General features: G+C 40.1%; 1 protein-coding gene across 1 annotated transcript in view; it reads left to right on the forward strand.

Annotated features, from left to right (window-relative positions):
- Positions 1–17,724, forward strand: part of LMO7 (LIM domain 7) — a 374,915-nt gene that overhangs the window by 153,314 nt on the left and 203,877 nt on the right. The gene's annotated exons all lie outside the window — the stretch shown is intronic.

Consider the following 17,724-nt stretch of genomic DNA (forward strand, 5'->3'; position numbering starts at 1 on the left):
ACGGCAACTAAACAGAATCAATTATCCTCCTATCTCAAGATCTGGAAGCCATTCTTGGACTACTCGGCCCGTCTTTGATCATCCTGGCGCTAATCCTGGACTGAAGTAACTATTGGGCAGGGGGCTGGGCTTTGTTGAGTGAAGCCTACTCTTAAAGGATTACCTGTGGCGACGCAGAGCGAACTTATCAGCTGGAGGATTCTAGTCCCTGGAGGTCAATACCTCGTCTGATTTTGTCTTGTGACATGTTCCACGTCGGACTCTTTTGGGTGTTTTGGCAATGGACTGGTACCCTATTACCTGGGGGGAGGGGGAGGGCATGGGGAGGGGGGGGGGGTCAGTTCAGTTCACTTGACAGTGTGTTTACTTGATGTGTTTTCAGTGGTTTCATGTATCGTGTGTTTTACTATGCTGGTTGTTTGTACCCCACTGATGGAAAATAATAAAAACGTAAATTTAAAAAAAAAGAATTACTCTGTTTTTCAACACATGTATTAAAACCCTTTATAATGATGCACAACCAGTGTTTTTGAATGTTGCATTGCAGTGGGAAGTCTCATAAATCTTCACTTCAGTTTGTATTTGTCTTTTCTAAGAGCTCAAGATATAAGGATTAAGATCAGGATAAGTTGTAATTCCAACACTAACAGATGTAAACATCACTTGCAAAAATCAAGATCAATTTTCAAAATTAAAATTTCAACAAAATTCAACAACCTGATGCATAACCATCTAAAATAATTTCCATTTTATTTAGCAGCTACAGTTTTGTGTGACTAAACCTAAAGACACTGATACAAGTAATTAAAAAAAATGATAACTTAAAAAAAAAAGCTATTAAAACCAGGAATCTGCTGTATGATAACATTAAAAAAATCATAAAGTCCCTTGAAGCCACACGTCTCTGCAAAGCTGATTCCACAACTGTAGCTCTACTTAAGACAGACTTTTGGGTTACCACTAATCTGGTTAATTTCTGGGACAGGATACGTAATGAATCTTCATTTGCCAAACAGTGTGCACACGTGGGGATCTGTTTTCTCAAATGTTTGGTCTTTAAAATGTTTACAAGACATAGATCTAAAATATGTATCTTGTGTTAAAGCAGAGATGCACTTGGTAGTGGAGCTCCCTTAGTAAAGGAGAGAGACTCTATCTAAAACTACAGCCTACCAATAAGCAGGCTGCCCACATTTGAAGTATGAGCTATTATTTATTTTTAGTGTTCTTATGATGCTTTTATCCAAGGTGCCTTACAGTATAAATCAATGAACAAAAACTATAAAAGTTAAGACGTATATGATTAAAGGAAAGCCAAAAACATTTTCAGTTTGGATGTGCCTGAGAGAAGAAATATTTTGGTGGTCTAGTGAAGATAATTCCAGTGGAATGGTTTAAGAAAAGAGAAGGCCCAAAAGCATGGCTTGCTTTGAGTGGGGAAGAACATGAATGATGTGACTGATAGAAACAGAATGGGAGGATCCATAGAGAGAGGTGTAAAGGATGACTGGTAGCATGGGGCAGAGTCATGAATAAACTTGAACAGGTCAGTAGAAGAATTTTGTAGCTGGTAACTGTGAAACTTGACGGCAAGAGCTAAGATAAGCAGGGTGACTTGGGAAGTCTGATAGAGAGAGGCAGCAGAGATTCTGGAGGAAGATTGCTGCAACAGGCTATAAGCTTTCCCACAATCTAACTGCAATAAAAGAGCATGTGTAAGATGGAGATAGGAATCAAGGGACACACATGAACAGATTTTTCCTAATATTGACTAACTGAAAAGCTGAGAGAAGAACAAAAGGCAGAAATGGAAGAGGCGAGATCATGAAGGATGAATGTGTGTACCAAGATTCCTACCAAAAAGAGGGCAATGCCCATTAAGCCAAATAAACAAACTTGGTTTCCAAAAATAGTTACTATGAGTTAATAAGCCTACTCCCTTTTTTTTTCTTTTTTTAAAAAGTAATAGTTGCTTTTCACCTTGGTAAGAAAAGTAGCCCTGTAGTTGGGGTATTGGGCTATAATTTATTGCAATATCGAGATATGAATAAATTCCATTCTGCCAATGACACTGCAACCCTGGGGTAGTCTCTTTATCTTGCCGTGCCTCTGGGACCTTGTTGATAGCAGTGCCCCATCAAAAAAATGTTCTCCTCTTGCTTTAGGCTTTCCCAAACACACTCATGCCATAGCTGTGTTGATCTGTTGTGCTTGGGGACCCCTCTCTAAAACACTGGGAGCAAAGCATTAAAATCAGAAGCAGGGATAGCTAACCTTCTCGAAGCAAAGCCCCTTTATCAAAAACTTCCCCCAATGCATTTGTAACAATGTGTGCTTGACCTAATTGCTCTTAAGTTCTTCTTTTTCTACAGTTTACTTCTAAAGTTTTAGAACCTGTCAAATTTATTCTTTGAGAGTGTCTGTGCCTCCTTGATCAGGCCTACCACTACAGTATGGACACATTTATTCCTCTTGTCTGGCATTTTATCATTTAACATTGGTAGGAATGATTCCTGAATACTGTCTGGTTGCAGATAAATTATTCAAACCTGTATTTGTTGTAGACCACTTTTGTATGCATTCTTGGACCCGGAAAATGAGGTTTATGAATTAAATGTAAATTAAATGTTGAACAGGAGGAGGGGATCATGGCAGTACATTAGGGTATCCATAGAGTGTATTGCTCGGACATTTGGTTTTAGATACTTGCCGGAAGTATAGGAAGATTGTGTGTGTGCACTATTCGGTAGGTATATTCTTCTGTCTTTACTCTGCCTTTATCTTTCCATTTCTAAAGAACTAATAGTAATTGACATTTCGTCTTTTAACATGAACTGAAGCACACACCATCTTCTCATGTTATCTATATTTTGTATAATTCATAAGAAATGTGTTTAGTTGGCTAGGCTGTAGACTCTCAATATTGCCACAGTTAAAGCAAACTATCTATTTAAATATGTTGCTATTTTAAAATGTGCTGAATAGTAATGCTAAAATAGAGGACCTGATTTTCAAAAGGTTTTACATGTGTAAATGCACTCTGCATGTGTATAAATCCATAGGATTTATACACATAAGTGCATTTTAAGAGGTGAATTCTAAAAGCTGTACATATACCGAAATCGGGAGATGGACCCACATCTAGCACTACTGTGTGCCCATCTTATTTTAAAAGTGGGAGGATACAGGCACATCTCTTATTTGGGGGGAAGTGGCGTGGGCATTCCAGGGCGGGGTCATGTGTTCAAGTACTTATGTACCTGGGTGCACGTCTGGTCCAGTGCTGCATAACTTTACTTCTGCTATGGAGGGAGGTGTAAGTTTAAAAACAAAATAAAAAATACAGGCATCTGTAAGGGATTTGAAGGTTCTGGGTAACTGGTGGTGAGGGGTTTGGGAGGACCTAGGAGAATACTGGGTGAAGTAGATAAACTGGTGAAGCTGGTCCTCAGTTGGACGTGCGTCTGTTTTAAAATACAGGCAGTTGCCCGTCCGAAAGCCAACTTACACTGCAGGGCGCACACAAGCTTAAAATTAGCACATAATACGCGCACCCAGGCTATTTTATAACATTCACACATGCATACGTGCAGGTTATAAAATGGCCACATTTTCGGGCACGTGCTAACACGTGTATATGTGCGCCCACTCGCCTCTTTTAAAGCTGCCATCTTAGTGCGTAAATGTTTTTTTGAAATTGCTACGATAGTATGTTACGTTTACATGTGAAAATCCTTTCAGAATTCATCTGTGTACTACATTTTTTCAAAAAGTAGATCAACAGTCAATGAGACTTTTCCTATTACAAAAATCTAGAGTATTTTTCTTACAAGTTTTTGAAAATCTGTTCCTGATCCTCACCATTTTCCTGTACTGAAAGCCAGAGAGATAACTCATCTTCCCTGGAGTCTGTTTTTGCAGCTGTGCCCTCAGCTCCAACAGCCTGGGAACTTCAGCAGTACTTGAGATCAAAACGGTGCCTTTGGGGAGTGTAGCTGGTGGAAGTGGGGAGCTAAATGGAGGGTCCTTTTTAATCCTGTAGTCAGATCTGAGGTAGCCTGTAATCCAGACCAATCCAAAGGAATCTGCTAAAATTCTGTGATCTCTAATTGCCATCAAAGGAGCTGGTTAGACATTGCTGTGGTTAGGGAGTTTTTTTAAATCATTCCTTTAAACAGAACTTGAGAAGGAAAACCTTCAATATTGTGCACTTACATACATGCTTGTTTCATATACAGAATTTTGCTAAATACCAAATGTAAATACTAATGTATTCCAAAATTGACCTAATAAAGGGTGTCAACTCCTTGAAGCTAATCAAGAAATGTATTCAGTTCAATAAAAAGGCATAACCTTTTATTCTGTATATTCTGATGATCTTTATTTCCTCGCATTCAAGAGGACCAACATGACAACCAAGCTACCCATTCAAATACTTTGAATAGCATCTTCCTCTGTTCCGCTGGCACTCTGAGTCTTGCTGTAGCTGATCAGCGAGAGGTTTACAGAAGACTAGCGCTTAGGGGGTGAGAGGGTCAGCGGTGAGGGCAGAATCATGACCTTGGTATGTGCTGAGGAAGATGAAGTGGTTTCTCGACATAGCAGTTCCCTCTACATGGAGAGGAAAAAAAGAGGTTAAAATAATTTGTAGTGTACATTGCCCTCTGGCAGATGAGTTTATTTTACACCTGCTAGACCTATGATGAACAAGACAGCTGGATTTCACATAATCCAGCATCTCCCAGTCATACTCCTGGTAAAAGGGGTAGAAACAAGCAGACAAGTAGAGGGTGCAGTTGTATTTGGGCCCAAAGCTCAGTGAGATACAAAATTATAAGAATAAATGTATGTTTGAAATGAATAATTGTCTGGTAAATATCTGCAGAAGTGGATTTCATCACTCAAGATTTCTTACATTTTGAATCTCTCGTAAGCTAAATAGTAACAAAGGCAATAGTTTTGGCCTGTCAAAACAGTTCACTATGAAAAAAGAATAAAGCAGAAATCATACGCTGTGCATGAAGATTTTTAAATGGAGGTGGGGCAAAATTAGTTTTTCCCCCTAGGTTTCCAGTAAATACAAAGATTGACAATGGTGATGGCACAACTATATTTCTATAAGGAGTAAAACTCAATGTATTTGAAAACACAAGTGTATTTTCCTGCAATCAGTTACCAATAAAAGACTTCATTTTTTTTTTGGATATCTACTGTGATTTTTATTTTTAATCTTGACTGGACAGAAGAGTTTGCAGAAGAGCTTTAGAGGAAGAAATTCCTCTAAGGGCCTTGGGAAAAACAGACCCTTTCCTCTCTCCGTGGGAAGAACCCTGGATCCTGCACTCTCATGACCTCTCCAGTGAGCCCAATGCCCAGGTAGAAGTCTAGGCAGGGGCTACATTTATTTTACCTTTTTTTTTTTTTTTTTTTTTTTTTTTTAACTGGGACTTGAAGACATCGGTACGTCTTGTAACTCAATGGGGAAATTGTTTTGTATATGAGGAGCTCATAGGGCGAAGACAGAGAAACCTGGTTCTTTGAGGGTAGAGGAGGGTCAGAGGTGAGGAATAGCACTGGATTAGCATGAAAGGGGTAAGGAGGGGCCAGCTTGTGGATTCACTCTGAAGTTGAAAACACAATTTTTATACATTTTCAAATTTAATGGGGATCTAGTAGACACTAGAAGATGATATGCTGTGCGAGTGCCCGGGCCCCTGCCAGAGATTAACTGAATTTTTGGTGTTCTGAAGGAGCTGAAAAGATGACGAGGGAAGTAGAGAAGATAATCGCCAAAGGGAAAGAGAACAAACCTTCAATATATTGTACAGTTGCATGCTGAGAGCAGTATGGGCAGAAAAAATATGGGAGCAGTGAGAGAGAGTTCAAGAGTTTAACTGTTAACCCCTCCCTGTTTTTCAGAATTGAAGAAGCTAAGAAAAAAAAATCAATACAGAGCAGTTAGGGTGTAGGCAATATGATTGTTCTCTAACCTGTCTTATACAGTGCACTTCCTTCCCCCTCCCTCACACCGGTTGGGATGGGCGGTGTTACAGAAAATTACCTCTATTACCTCCCCTACTTATGGGATCCAAATAACTCAAGACTATGGGATTTTTCCAGAGAATCACTTTTGTCCAAATTTTCAGGTTTATCAGAATAAAATAGACCATACATATCTCTACAGTCCTTGCTGCTTGCCATATGTTTATATTGAGTAAAGCTCTGCATCATTAGAAAACTTAACTTGCTTGCTTAGGATATATTAATAAACGTAACTAATTAACTACCCCCATAACGTTTAGGAGATTACCTGCTGTTTTACCCTGAAGCAGGCTCTAAGGAAGTCTCTGCCAAAGGGAGCATGCATTCTTGTCTTCAGTCACTTGCTGGGCTAACGCTGGTCTGAACCCTGGAGAAGAAAGACAGGTTCAAGACAAACAGCAAGGTAACAACAGGGCTTTCTTACATGCGGAGGACACCAGAGCTCATCTGCTTCATCGCAGGATAGGGTAGGTGGATGCTTGCTTGGGTGTTGTCCTCAGGTGTTAATAGTTCTTTTGCCAGTCCCCTGACCCCTGTCCCCAGGTGCTTTTAACAGGCAAAGCATGGATATGTAAGAAGCTCTTGCCTAGTCAAGCAGTGGGACAGACGGGGTTGTTTCTCCATTTTGGACTGCTGACTCCCCCCCTTTCCCATTGGTGATGGTGGGGGGGGGGGGGTCACTGCTCCAGCTGTGTGGCGACCCTGGACCAGGATCTAATTTCGATCGTGTAACCTCGACCCATGATCTGTCTTGTGATGTCAGTTCTTTTGTATGAGATGACCTGTCTGATAAACTGCACTTTGGATAGGCTGTCTTTCATCTCTGGGCAGATTTGGTTTTTCACATCTGTTCCCTGTCCTGGTCAGCATTGTTTGTGGAAAGAAGCTCTAGCCTTTAGTTAAACAGGCAAATCAGAAAACCTGGACATGTTTGGTCATTCTGGTCAAAAGTTCCTCATTTTGTTTTTCTGTTGAAACATTCATGTTGGCATCCTCCTAGTGGGGTCAGTATTCATATTTGGTTGTATATAGTGGTAAAAAAACTTGATATAAAAGGGAATATCAGAGAAAACAGGAAAACAAAGTACTTTGGACTTTTAGGATTAACCATCTGGAAATAAGAGCAAGTTCAAAAGGTAACTAGATAAAGAAGAACATTGAGAAATGGAGGAAAAGGGATGAAGGAAAGAGAGGTTTGGGTGTTGTCAGTGCCATGGTGAGAGCAACTATAGGAAGAAACTGGAACACAAAGTCTGCAGATGTAGCCCTAAGCAAGGAGCCAAAGACAGAGCCCTGAAGAAGACCTTGGTATTGTTCACTCCCAGAAGTATAATGTGACAATAGGGAGTAGACTTTACCATTAGAGTCTGCTGGGTTCTTGCAAGCCCGGACTGGCCACTGCCAGAGACGCATACTGGGCTCAGTGGACCATTGGTCTGTCCCAGCATGGCGTTTGTGCTTATCACTAACCTCTTAAGACTGGGGGGGGGGGGTACCTCGTTCGGTGGAGAGCACTGGTCTTTGGCACCTGGCAAAGGACTGTCAAGGTAATGGCTAGGGGGTGGGGGTGGAGAAAACTCCTATTGGGCTACATGGCACTGAATGCACAAAGGAACAAGAGGGAAACTTCTAGGCAAAAAAACCCAAAACAAAAACCCGTGACTGTTCGATCTTCTGTAAATGTATATAATTCTTCTTGAGCCCAGTCATACTATTTGCCAGCACAATTTCCTGTGACAGTTCTAAAAGTTTAATTGTGTGAAGAAATACTTTTTTTTTTGTGTATCTCCTTGTACTATGAGAAGTGAAAAGAATTCCTCCAGAGCACTGTACGGCTGAAAAAAACCTCTGCTACCTATCTGGGCATTTTTGAATCACTTCATGAAAGTCATCTTGGTGGTTCCCACTTTTCTTCATGAAGTTGAGAGTTTCTTCTTTTGACACCATCTTTTTTTTTTTTTCATTCTTTATTTATCATTTTCAAATACAATTATCATACAGTGTATTCAATGAAATACACAGGCTGGAATCAATGATAATTCTAATTTTACAAAAAAGAAAAACATACCCATTAACCCAAAATTGAGTTCCAACCTATTTCAATAACAATACAAATGGAGAGACAATGAATCTCTAGCTAAAGTAATAATGGGAGAATATAGAGAAAACTTATTTATCAAGACATATAAGTGGCAAAAACCCATCTCATTTCCTTACTACCCTATTGGTCTATCGGGGAAGATGTTGGAGGATGCTGTTCCTTCTTATGCTCAAGAAACGCCTTGAGTTGATCAGGGGAAAAGAAAATATGACTCTTGCAATTTAGTTACGAGACACTTGCAGGGAAATCTTAACTTAAAGGAAAAACCCAGTGATAACACCTCCTGACGCAAGGATAAAAATACCCTGCGCCTTTGTTGTGTCATCGCTGCCAGATCAGGAAAAAATTTAACTGGTTTCTCCAAATATAGAATGGGAAATCTGTTAAAATACTTTTTCATTATCTTGTTCAGATCATTAACAGAAAAAAGGTTACTAATAAGGTACCCCAATCAATAATTTTCATATTTGAATCTTCCAAAAACCTCGTTAAGTCTCCCTGGAACATCTCTTCAGAAAAATTTCTCATCCTTGAAGTCTTTGGAAGAAAATAGCAGTTGTTAACTATAGGAAGTTCACTTGGGGCCACGCCTAGCGCATCTTGAAAAAATTTTGTAAGAGTGAACACAGGTGTTTCTCCTGTCACTCTGGGAAAATTTAAAATTCTAATATTAAGGCACTTTGCGTTGTTCTCAAGTGCTTCTAATCTATTAGCAATTTGTTCCCTGTCTTTCACAACTGCACTGTTAAATTCCTGATTTTTGATATCTTTATTTTCTAAATCTTTAATCCTTTCATCAGATCTCTTTAAATGATCTTGAATCTGAACAGATTCCTGCAGATATCTCGTATTATGAATGTCCATTTTCCCTTCTAATTCCTTAATATTTACTGACATCCCTGCCATCATTTCCCAGATTGAGTTCAATGTTATCAGTTCAGGTCTGACAGGCAACTCCACTTTTCTGCTAGTAGATGGTATATCTGCATCATTGTCAGTACTTAGTTCCTCTGGGCTTGTGGCAGGGCTTCGTATCTCTCCTGCCATAACCTCTTGGGAACTGGTCTCAATTAGGGCTGATCCATTGCTTTGTCCTGATTTTCTCTGAACTGGGGAAGTCCAATATTTGGACTTAAAGAAGCCGCCTCTGCGGAGTTAGGGAGTCCTCCCACACTTCCCAACTCATCAGGTTCCTTGGCTCTCTGAGTTTGCGAGATAGGTGAGACCATAAAATTTGTGATTGCCTGTTGAAGGGGGGAAGCTAATGGAGAGGGCAGAGAGGGAAAAACCCTCACTTTCCCCTTTCTCTTAGCTGGCATGTTGGCAACTCTCATCTACAGGCTTTCACTAGGTCTCTTAATTGCCACTCTATTTGCTAGAGTTCAAAAGGAGGGGAGAGGTTCGAAATTATTAAATACCTGGGGTAGTGGCAAAGTCGGATGAGCGCGCGCCCCTTTTAGCACGCACGGCTTCAGCGACACGCCGGCTCTGCTACGCGCCGCTTGTAGCACGTTCTTATGTGCTGCTTCCTTCTTCCGGTCCGGGGCTCCGCCCACTACCATCCGCGCTCTCTCTGCGACTGTCGGGGCTTGGAAAAAACGCCCCCGGAGGGCAGGTTTGTGGGCAAGATGTATACCACCGAAGATGATGATCCTTCTTCTCCCCTCTCTCTCAATTACTGGCCTCCTGCAGCGCGTTCTTATGGGCTGCTTCCTTCTTCCGGTCTGGGGCTCCGCCCACTACCATCCGCTCTCTCTCTGCGACTGTCTGGGCTTGGAAAAAACACCCCCGGAGGGCAGGTTTGTGGGCAAGATGTATACCACCGAAGGTGATCCTTCTTCTCCCCTCTCTCTCCTTGACACCATCTTAATGGAGGTGGAAACATGCTGGGACAGACCAGTGGTCCATCGAGCCCATCATTCTGTCTCCGGCAGTGGCCTGTCTGGCTTGCTTGCAAGAACCCAGCAGAGAGATTGTAATGGGGAAGTCCATTCCCCATCTCCCAGTCCCAGAAGTATGAAGTAGAGGCCCAGTTTATATCTGGCTAATCATTGTTTATGGACCTGTCCTCCAGAAACGTATCCAAACCTTTATTATTATTATTTCCGCTGCAGTAAGTGAAAGGAGTTTGGTTACCACAGCTTTCCCAGCTTTGCTTTCTTTTTCTTTTATTTAATCTCTTGTAATAATAACCCCTGGAATGCATGACAACTTGTCTAGTGAAATTGTAAGCCTGAGAAACCAAAATATACCCTCATTGTTTATCATTCGGCCTTGAGTGACACGAATTAAGTGTCGTTCTATCCTGTTCTGATGCATTTTCATTTTGACTGCAGTGCAACGCTGTCGTCTTTGGAAGATCAGTAAGAGGGACCTTTAGTTTGTCGGTGCTTTCTGGTTGATCAATTTTATGCTTCATCCCTCACTCTGGGCACACATCTTTCTGTTGCTCCTGTTAAAAAAAAAAGAATTGAGTTGTCAAAAACTCCACAAAATTCATGATTATCACACACAATAGGAATACCTTATTTTGGCTAAGCTGAGGGATGTGCTAACCAGTGCCATTCTGTAACAACCTCTGTCTCTCAAACTAAACTCTGTGACGCGAGTATAGCTAAATGGATTAAATGCAAGTAGTCCCTGAAGGGTTAAAATGTTTGAAGTGGATTACAGCCAGGGCCAAGGAATGTGTGAGGTGTGAGCAGACCTTTTTCCTCAGGTGTGTGTGTGAGAGAGAAGCTGAAGATAAGTTACTAAATAGAGGGGAATTTATTGTTGAGAAGTATTTTTATGACAGTAGGATAAAGTTGATTTATATATTGTTGTAAATATATTCCAAAAGTCTCCTGTAATGCTTACCTTTTATAATGCAATTTTATCTGGACTTTATCATGCTGTTACTCCTGAGCAGGTTAGAACCAAGATATTAATGTTGAGTAATATTTTTTTTGTGCAGTATTGCTGATTTTGAAGGGATGTTTGTAATGCATCGTTCTTTTGTTCATGCTTTTGACAGCTATAGACCACTATAACAGAGCAAGTCAAACAAGTGGATATAAATTAAATGGCTTGTTTATTTTAATATACAGAAAACATCAGTTAAGCTCAAAATTAAGGACACAAATCACTTTTCATAGACATAAAACATTCCAGAAAAAAACAGAATGACAGTTCAGCAGGTGAACACTTCTTGAAGGAAGATCACACCCTCAATGACCTCACAATCTCAGTATTGAAAGTGAAATAGGATGAGATTGGGATGGTCACTCATTTAAAAACAAAATACAGAAGGTCTTAAGGACATTGACTCTCTAACCCATTATCAGATAGCTGTAAAATTCTCTTGGTCATCTTCACCTATCCCAGCTTCCCTTTATTGAGCTATTGTGTTATATGTAGGCAGCCTAAAACTGAAATGATTCTATACACTTTAAACTCACTGTGGTAGCACTTTCTTCTCAGACCTGATAAGAGAGGATAACTCAAGTAGTCAGAGTAAGTTAGTCCAATAAAAAAAAAATCACCTACATACCTACACGGTGGTGGTTTGACCCTTATTTCAACATGCTGAAAATTTTTTTTAAGCTTTTCTTGGGGTGAGGGGCAGGATATGTGGGAACACTTCCAGTTAGGGTGATAGGACTGGGGAGTCTCCTCAGGTAGCCCACTGCAGTTACTTTAGAGTCAGCTGTGTTTACTCACATGCAGTACATCTGATTAGTGCCCCCTACCCTTGCAGCATCTTAACTAAGGTTCCTTGCACTGCAGTTAGTTGCTTCTCAATAGCATGGGGCCAGAATTATTTTGTAACCTATTTTTCCTTCGTAAGTAATTTTAACCTTTTGAGGGTAAGGGAAGAGGGGATTGTGCCTTGTGGCAGTCTAGCTTGGTCCTTTTCCTTGGAGCCGATGTAACAAAACCCATGTCAAAAGCAGTGCTACTTTTTTTTTGTGCCAGTTTCTTTGATACCGCACACGACGAAAACCAGTAGCCCCACTCAATGTAATAACAATGGTATGCAAATGAGACCAGTGTGTTAAATCCACACAAGGCAAAAAAAAAAATCATGTGCCAAAACCTATGCTAAAAGCTCTGATGCAAAAAATTGCGGGGAAAAAATTGGTGCTAATTTAAAAAATTCAGAGCGACTAGGAACAGAGCCAAGGCAAGGCAGCAAGGTGCTAGGGTGGCCACAGCAAGGAACGCGGAGAATCAGTTTAGACAGGGAGCTGTGAGTGAGGGAGAGTTATTTATTTATTTTTTATAGGGTTGACCATGCAGCCCTATATGTACATGTGTGTGATATATACATATCTCTCTCATATGCATGCACACATTCTCACTCTTGCACACTTGCTGGCAGGCACGCATACTTGCATGCTAGCTGACAAACGTGAAAACTTGATGCATGCTTGCTGATGTGCTCACCAACTCACTCACATGAGTTGTTAAAAATGTTTTTTTTCTTATATTGTGGGTTAGCAGGGTTCCAGGCAGGGCCTAAGGAGAATAGGGTCTGAGAGAGCTTACTGTAAATGCTTTGGGAGGAGGTGCTTCTTGGTATGGTAAGGGGAGGGATGCAAAGCCCTGATTCTGTGTTTATTTTTCTTTCCTTTTTTTTTTTTTTTTTTTTGCCATAGCCCAAGTATGAGGAGCCGGGGGCATAGAACAGTGGGAGTCCGTGAGACATCCGTGGGAAGGCTATTGGCTGCCTCCTGCCTGGAGAGGCAGTGCAGCAGGAGTAGTTTACCATGGAGGCTGAAGTGCGAGGGTTCAGAGCAGCAGAAGCAAGTTGAGGGAGCTGTTGCCATGGAGACTAAACATGGATGGGAGTGTCTTAGATGAGCAGGCCTAGGAGACTGAACATGGTGAAAGAGACCTGAGAGAGAAGCAGGTCCAGGGAGCTGCCGCTGTGGGGAAAATAAGATTGAGTGAACAGAGCTTTGGAAGGAGGCTCCTCGAAGAGGAGATGCTGCAGGGCCTTGTTCTGGTTGCAGCGTCTCCTCTGGCATAGGACCACTGGGTCAGTCAGTCACATGTCTTATGTTGATCGCAATCAGCCCACTGGGGTGTGCCCAAAGCCCTAATAGGCCAATCTGCTCCTGGCTCCTTCCATTTTTCCCTGACCTGTCAGACTCTTAACCAACAGAGGCACCAGCAGCAGGTTTCCTCTCCCAGGTTTGCCAGCAAACCTGAGAACTGTGGGGTTTTGTTCTGCTTGAGATTAGTAGGAGGAGGGTCTTCACTTAGGTTTGATTCAGCTTTTATGCTTGTTAAGCATCCTTCCATTCTCTTTTTTGCCATCTCCTACCTAATCACATTTTCCCCCTTTCTCTTTTTTCACTTCCCTTGGGTATGCATGTGGTTTCTAAGATATGGGATCTCTACTAGGCTACTGTTTTTCTGTCATCAGTGTCAGAGAATCTGCTCTTTTAGCCATGGCTCTTGATTCCTTCTCAGAGCAGGGCAGGCAGGGTATCTTTTTTTTTTTTTTTTTTTTTTTTTTTTTGGATAGGGCTGGAACCCTCAGGAGATGACCCCCTCCTCCAATACCTTAGGCAAGGGCCCTGTGATCACATTTTGAGAACGACTGCTCTAGGTCATAGGAATGTAGTTATTTCTGGGGATAAGGGAATTTATAACCTCACTAATTTTCCTACTGTCTGAGTTCTAATTTTTAGCATATCATGTGGTTTCTGATGGTACGCTGGTTCTTGGTTGCATGTTGGCAGAATTATACCTCTTGTGACCACAAAAGAAGTTTGCCTCATTTCAGAATTAAAAACACAACTTACAATAGGTTTCTGAAAATCATAGACTTATATGGAACATCAGTCAAACCTATATATTACCACACCCACAGCTTCTAAATCCCACGAGCTGCACACTGCACTACCTAACTTGTGCTTCTATTTTAAAGTGCAGTTCTCAGAAGTTACCATTTTGCCAAACTTCCACTTATTCCATGAAAATATTCAGGGCTGTGTCCCCCATCTCCCAAAAGAAAACCAATTTTAAACCAATTGTGTAGCAGCTCAGAGGCTGTCACACAGAGAGCCTTTTTGATAGTTTTGTAGTTGGGAGATTTTGAAGATTTTTACAGCTGATGTTTTGGGTATAAACTGTAAAAAAAAAAAAAAAAAAAAAAAAAAAAAGCAAATAACTTAAAACAATTCACTAAAAACCATACTTCTCTGGCTGTTTGGAGTCCATGGAAAATCATTCATGGCTCTGCTAAGAAGCCTCTCTCCCTCCAACCAACCAAATAATTCTGCCCAAATTCAGGTTTTATTTTTGTCTCATCTTTTCTTTCCAGAAAGAAATGAAAGGTAAATATGAGAGGGTTTAATTACCAGCACATTACAGTGATTTGGACATGAAGCAGTTTTCGGCCTTGTTAAGAAAAATTTTTATTTGCATTAACAAAAATCCTTAGAGAGCATGTTTTCTCAAGCTACATTGGTGGTGAGCCTGTGATCTGTGACACCCAGAAGGTTTTCTGCAGCTATGAGTCATGAATAAACCAATGAGTTAAAATACTGAGCAGTTTCACATTACAAATTTTTTTTTGTGATTGGGGAGCTACATATATACATACCTGTATAAATGAGTGATTGTATTATATGAGCAAACCCACGTTTTCAACATCTTAAGAAGTTACTCAAGGGGAGTACCTTTCCTCCTTCTTTTTTTTTTTTCCTGTTTTAGTTTTGGAGTTGTAACCGTGCTGAGTGCTGTTGCATGGAAGAGCCAGGTTCATTTCTGTTCTCCCTCCGCTCTTCAAACCGGCTGGGGATGGTGGTAAGGTAGCCTTTGCGGCCCTGGAGAAGGGGGAAGAGTCTGTGCCATCACTCATTGGCTGGATTTAGGGGTGAAAGTGTGCATCAGGTTCCAGAGGGCGTCATGCTCTGTGGCTCCTGCTCAAGGACTATTGAATAGCTCAGGGGGATGGGGGAACGAGCTGGTGCATAAAAACAGAATGAGAAAACAAAACCATCAAGAAAACTGTGAATGAAAGCTGACTGTGCCATAGCACAAAGATGTTACTACAGTTGGCAGGATATAGGAGATCACACATAATGTAGTCACAATGAATGCTGACGAAAGCTTGAAAATGCTATGGTATATAAAAATCTGTAAAATAAATAAATCAATATAAACACTTATCGCTCTAGCAAAGAATAAACCTTTTTTATGTGAGTCAACTAAGTTTAACCAAAGAATTTTTTGTTATTAAAGGACAGTCATACCACCCCGTGGATACTAGAGTTACTACTTGAACTTCTAGTCTTTTCACCGCTGCGAGTACACGTTAATCATTGGTCCATAGAAGCACTTTCAAAAAGCGCATATATTTTTTCGATTTTTTTTTTTTTTTTTTTTTTTTTTTTTTTTTTTTTTGTTAAAGCTTTTTTTATGTAAAAACAGATACTTCACCTGTTTGGTTAAACTTTGTTGACTCACATAAAAAAGGTTTATTCTTTGCTAGAGCGATAAGTCTTTATATTGACGTCCTTTTTTAACATAGTGTATAGGAGATGACAGAGCTCTAGAGATTGTGTTCATATCTATGTGCCTGCTGCCAGCTGTACTGCCTCTTTCCATCACAATATTGGAGTGTGGATTGGTGCTATTGGAGAGAGCCATGTCTGAGTTTGGTTAGAATGGAATGACATTGCTGGAGGGTGGGTATTAGATGTGGTTCATAGGACATCCATTACTAAATATTTCTTGATGCTTGTGCATTTTTAGAACCATAATGCTTCTCTTACAAGGTTTCATTTGATTGTACTTTTAATATAAGCCATTGGAAGTATCAAGATTGATGAAAGTTGATACAGTTAACCCAAAGCTCTTATTTTTTTTTTTTATAAACAGCCATCTGCCATTATATAGAGCTGGCTGGGATATTTTTTAGAGGCATCCTTTGATTTTCTGATAATGTTAAGATAAATCATAAATCTCATGGCTAGGTTTTATATTTAAAAATACATAAAATGGAATGGCAGTACAACTTTCTTGGCTCTGTTTTAGTTCTAATTTCTTATGTTTCATGGTTTAGTTTGCTATCTTGCCTGGAAGAATATTCATTTAAGGATCCAGTATCTTGCATTGAATTTTTCAATGATAATCCCATTCCAACAATATGAAAATTGGCTCTGTTTAATAAACACAATTTATTTTTCCTTTTGCCTCAAATTATTTACTAAATTCAGTCAAAATGTTCAGACTTAATCTGTTTATACTTCAGCCCACACTGTTCTGACTCCCAGCCTTTCTGAACCAGAGCTGTGGTTAGAACATCACCCCATTGATGGACTTCAAATTTTATCTATTTGCCAGATTTAATACCTCAAGAAAATGAGATCCAAGCAACTGAAGGCAGATATAATGCAGTTTGGGGATTTATATATTATAGACACAGGTAACAGTCCATATCTTTGCCTGCCTATGTTGGGTGTACCTGTGGCTTCCTGTGGTTAATGTACGAAAGACTGTCACTTCAAGGCTAGTCTATATATTTCATTTTCTGTTCACCATGAATGGACATTGCAGCTTCCTCTGCTTTTTTAATGAAAAGTAATTTTTATTAAAGATGAACAATGATACAAACAATTAGCCTGGTCTACATTTGGTCCTTACGTACCCTAGGAAGCAAACAAGAACATCATGTAAGTGCTGAATACTCATCGCCCCAAAAACACATACAACCCTTCCCTTTGCTCTTCCTTCACCTTGTCTCCTTCCCAAGACATCGTTGCACTCCCTCAGAAATTACCATAAGAATTTCTCTCGCTTTGTGTCAAAAATAAATATTAAAATAAACTTTGCAAAAAAAAATAGTTGAAGATGTACATTTCCGGTTATGTCACACACAACTGATAGTTTCACTGCGCTTTCTCTGCTTATATTCTTCTGTAATGTAATACTGATTTCTGCACATTAGCAGGTGCTGCTGTGAAGGATGTAATCTGTGCATAATAGGTTCGCTGAACCTATCTTCTTTCTCATTGGATGCCTAACTCGCTTGTTTTTGATTTCGGAACTTCTTAAGGTTTGTTAAAGAGAAATTCAAGAGTGTAAATTGGGACCTTCACGTGAGATACTGTAAAAGAGTGTATGCCAGTGTAGGATACTTTAAAAAAATAAATTAAAAAATTCACTTTTGTGCATTAGAGTCCATTAAGAGTGCCACTTTCAAATGTTCCCTAGGATATGGCAGTCACGTGTAAAGAGTCAGTTTTAATGCAACTGTAATAAATGAAAAGAAAATGTAAAATATTGTAAACACAACTTAGGTGTGCAGTACTGTCTATTTTTTTTTTTTTAACATAATGTCAGGTCACTGGTGTACATTTCCTTAATCCAGTGTGAGGCTGCAAGCCACCCCATGAATTTGAGGAAGTTTTTATAGTGAAAATATACACCAGAAAATGTATTTACTGAGTTGCTAAGTTAAGCAAATGTCTTCCTCCACCACAATGCCTTTATTGAAACATTCCCCACCCAGCCCCAGGGAAGAGCACACTGTTAAAGGAATTAATATTTGAAATCTGTAGATGGAATGCGTGACTGCTTCG

This window comes from Rhinatrema bivittatum, chromosome 5 (genome assembly GCF_901001135.1).
Source record: "Rhinatrema bivittatum chromosome 5, aRhiBiv1.1, whole genome shotgun sequence".
Taxonomy (NCBI): Eukaryota; Metazoa; Chordata; class Amphibia; order Gymnophiona; family Rhinatrematidae; genus Rhinatrema; species Rhinatrema bivittatum.